This window comes from Drosophila sechellia, unplaced genomic scaffold, assembly GCF_004382195.2.
Source record: "Drosophila sechellia strain sech25 unplaced genomic scaffold, ASM438219v1 U_173, whole genome shotgun sequence".
NCBI lineage: Eukaryota > Metazoa > Arthropoda > Insecta > Diptera > Drosophilidae > Drosophila > Drosophila sechellia.
This window is the reverse complement of record NW_022611111.1, coordinates 3,897-7,855: the sequence shown is the minus strand read 5'-3', so window position 1 is coordinate 7,855 and position 3,959 is coordinate 3,897. Positions and strand designations below refer to the sequence as shown.

Genomic DNA, 3,959 nt, shown 5'->3' with positions numbered 1-3,959 from the left:
TTTATATTTTCTTTCTCATTTGGTTCATGCAATTTTTCACCTGCGCAGGTATTTTTCTGTCTTGTTGTAGATCTTGTTGAAACAAATATATCATTATTAACGTGTTTATGTTGTTAATTTGTGGGATTCGGTTTAATAAGTAAAACGTTTGTACAAAGGCTTTGGAAATAGCTTTGTCTGCTCGTTCGATCGTTAGGTACAAAACTAATTTTACCAGAAATACATAGGATATCAAAAATGTAAGCGTTTCATATCGCCTTAAACTAAGCTTCTTCTTCTTTTTTTTTCCGTAACAAATATCCACTTAAATGGCTTATATCAAGGTGTTATTGTATCCCTTTGTGTAAGTGCGTTCAACGACTGTAAAGTTAATGAGAATGTGAGGAGTGTGTGCTACCGGATGTGAGTGTGCCTCTAGATGTGGTTGATGGATGCATCTATTGCTTAGTAGGCGTTCCGGCGCTTGTAGTTACGCACATTGTTGGCCAGGCAACAGGCAAAGATGAAGCCGATCAGCTCCACTCCGATGAGGCCGATGCCCACATATTTAGCGTTCTCAGATCCAGCGGTCATTAATTTGATGAACTTTCCACGGCATCCCGGGTAGTAGTTGGCCGGGTTCAGGCACGAGCCGCTGCAACAACTTGAGGGCAGCAGTTCTCCCTTGGCAACATAGTCCAGAGCAGAGCTTGATCCGCAGCAGTGCAACGATTTCTGAATGGTATCGAAGACACCATCCTTATGAGTAGTGTCTGCCATCCATGCATTCTCGATAACGTTTCCCATTGCGTTCTCAAACTTCTCCTTTTGGTAAACAGCAGAATAACGAGCGTCAGCTGCAGGATCAGCAGGATCAACAAGAAGACGGCATAGCTCATGGTCATGCAGACGGATTCGCGAATGGCACCGCAGCATCCCAGGAATGAAATGAAGACCACAATCGAGCCCAATCTGATAAGAATGATCGGCATGAGAGCCTGTGGCGGGAAGCCCACTTGTCCATTAACTTCGATTGTACCGATGCTTTTCAGAATCAGCACGCCATAAACAATGCTCAAGATTCCGATAATCGACACAATGGTGTTAAATATGAGAGGATGTATTTGACCATAGATGTGCCGCAGTCCATCTTGATGTTGCTTCACTGTACCGTCTTCGCCTTTAAATTATCACCAAGTTAAATTCCCACGAAATGCGCGTCCGTTCAAGTCGAACAACTTTTTTTTAATCCATTTAAAGAATAATATGGATTTATCTGTGCAATCGAACTTTATAAATTGTGGCCTCTCCTAAAAAGGTTTCTTCAATAATCTTTTTTTTTTTTTCATTCTAGTTTTCTGATATTAAAAATAAAAATTTTAGATCATCTTAATTCAAAATACATTTTGGGTGTTTTTTTTTTTTAAATTTTATCCAAACTATTCTCTGCTTTGCCTATATAACGCTTCTTTATTAGCTTGTTATGCTTAACATATAGCGTTAATATAAACTGAGCGACTGTTACGATCGTCAAGATCAAAAGGAGTAACCACAGTGACTGAATGTCTTCTGTATGGTCAATTTTTAAGTTATTGACCACATTGGCCGCATTATCTTTTGTCTGACTATCGTCAGATCCAAACCAACCCATTTTTGTATATTTTTTTTTTTTTTTTTTTGGGTTTTGGTTTATTCTACTTTAAAAATATGTTTTGATTTTTTTTTTAAATATAGTTACATTTTCCTGCCTAATTGGTGTATGGCTTTACGGGCCATTCTTCTCATCGGGCAGAAAAAGTTCCGCTCAATGTTACAATATTTTGTGTAATATTAATATGCAGCGCAGTGCATCGAGGGTGGTGTGCACGCAGGGCAACAAAAAAAATATTTTATTTTTCAGCTCCTACTTGCTTCGCTCTGACCCTCCTTGCGTCAGCTGGACGTCGCCGGGGTTGGCACGCTGACACTCCTTCGATGACGTAGTTAGCGGGCTGCTCACCACGTTGATGATGATTTCCTCATTTAGGGGTTATGGGCTGCAATGTCTGCACGTATGTTCACAATGTGGTGTGAACAGTGGTCCCTCGCAGTCGTTCGGGCAGCTTTTCTTAAAAACAGACAGGCTTTTCGGATTGGGAGTTGGAGTTTTGTTAATTATTAACGATTTTATTTGTTTTTCTGAGTGAGCGGGTGTGGTGGGGATTTTTTTCTTAAGATATTCGACACAGTGGTCTAGCTCAGCTTGTAGTTTTTGAGCTTTCGACCATTGGGGTGTGGAGTGTTCGTATATAATAGCCACTTTATGTGCGCTATTCTCTTTTTTACATTATTTCGAACTCCGCCCCTGTTTTTTCCCATCACACTAACGCTCTACTCACTCAGATCGCTTTTTTTTTTCTTCACAATTGCCGCCGTCTTGGTGGATAAGCATCGAATTCCGGGCATGCTGATCCTCTCACGTTCAGTGCTTGTTGATGGAAGTTGAAAATTATCACAAGCGGTTTCCTTTAGCTTCTGCTACCACTTATAACGATCCTTTGTCACGGTCGCCATGTAGTTAATTAGAATTCCAATACTTCTGATGTAGTTAATTAAGTTTCAAAACGCAATCGGTCATTTTATCTTTATTTGGTTTTTATTCAGCAAGTGTACATTCCTGATCTATTCCTGATTTATAACTGATCTTAGTGTGGTCTACAGGCAGATCTCTTGTGACAGCCAAGTGCTGACACTAGCAAATTCTGCAATATGTATGTATGAAGTTCATACTCGATAACCAATGGGAGTCGAGTGCGACCCCTAAAGGCGTACATGCTGAATTCGCATATTTAGGATTAGGGTGTACTTAAGGATCTACTAGGGTGGTCCTAAGGAATTAGGGTGGTCTAAGTTTACTTATTAGTTGACTTATTATTATGATTCATATTATAATTATTATTAATATTATTATCATTATTATTATTATTATTATTATTATGTTCTTATATACTACACCAATCTTTTTAGAGGCTACCTTCTTGCTTTGAACTTTTTTCTCTGCAGACAAAACCTTCGACTTTGCCTTCGGATCCTTGTCCTTCTTGGCGGAGGCCGACAGTTTGAAAGATCCAGATGCACCTTTTCCCTTTGTTTGGATAAGCTTTCCATTGACCACGGCCGATTTTAGGTACTTCTTGATGAATGGCGCTAACTTTTGGGCGTCGCATTTATAGGTGGCAGTGATATATTTTTTTATTGCAAGAAGTGATGACCCGCCACTTCCTTTAAATTTTTAATAGAAGCGTCCACCATTTGCTGAGTTGGCGGATGTGACGGCGTCGCAGTGGCTTTCTTAGTCTTTCCGGATCCAGATGCCTTTTTTGGACCACTTTCTTCTCAACTGTCGCTGGCGTGGCACCACTGGGGAAGCGGACGTTGCAACTGCAGAATCAGACATTTATTCACAGAGAACACTTTTTCTGTTAAAAACGGCCCGCGCGCTGCCTACCAACCTCCTTTGCTCTTATGAGAATCGAGGAGGAGAGCACTTTAACAATGCTACTGACATCAGTCGTTTACTATGTCGAAGTTGGCTTGAAGTATAAACTTTTTTAATTTTTTAGTATTTAAAATCATTAATAAAAATAAGGTTTTAATTGTTCTAAACTTTTAAATAATTATTTCGTCACTTTACATTTTTAAAGGATGTAATATGGATTTGGAGCTTTCAAATGTTGATTGAAGTTTTATATTTACATTTTTAACTGGACCAATTTATAACAAAACATCAATTAAAATAAGAAATATTGCAAATATTTTACTAATTCCTAATGTTTATTGAAATTGCAACGTTCATCCCTTAGAAAGACTTCTGAAAGAAGCGTATATTATTAATTAAGATACTATATTAGTTAATTTAAGTTCACATAACCTACAGAAAAAGTTTCCTTTACGGCAGCATTCAGAAATAATTTTCTATCGTTAAAAATACAAATACTTTC

At 38.5% G+C, this 3,959-nt stretch overlaps 1 pseudogene; it reads right to left on the bottom strand.

Annotated features, from left to right (window-relative positions):
- Positions 1–318: 318 nt before the first annotated feature.
- Positions 319–1,229, bottom strand: LOC116802597 (annotated as a pseudogene).
- Between the last annotated feature and the right edge of the window lie 2,730 nt (positions 1,230–3,959).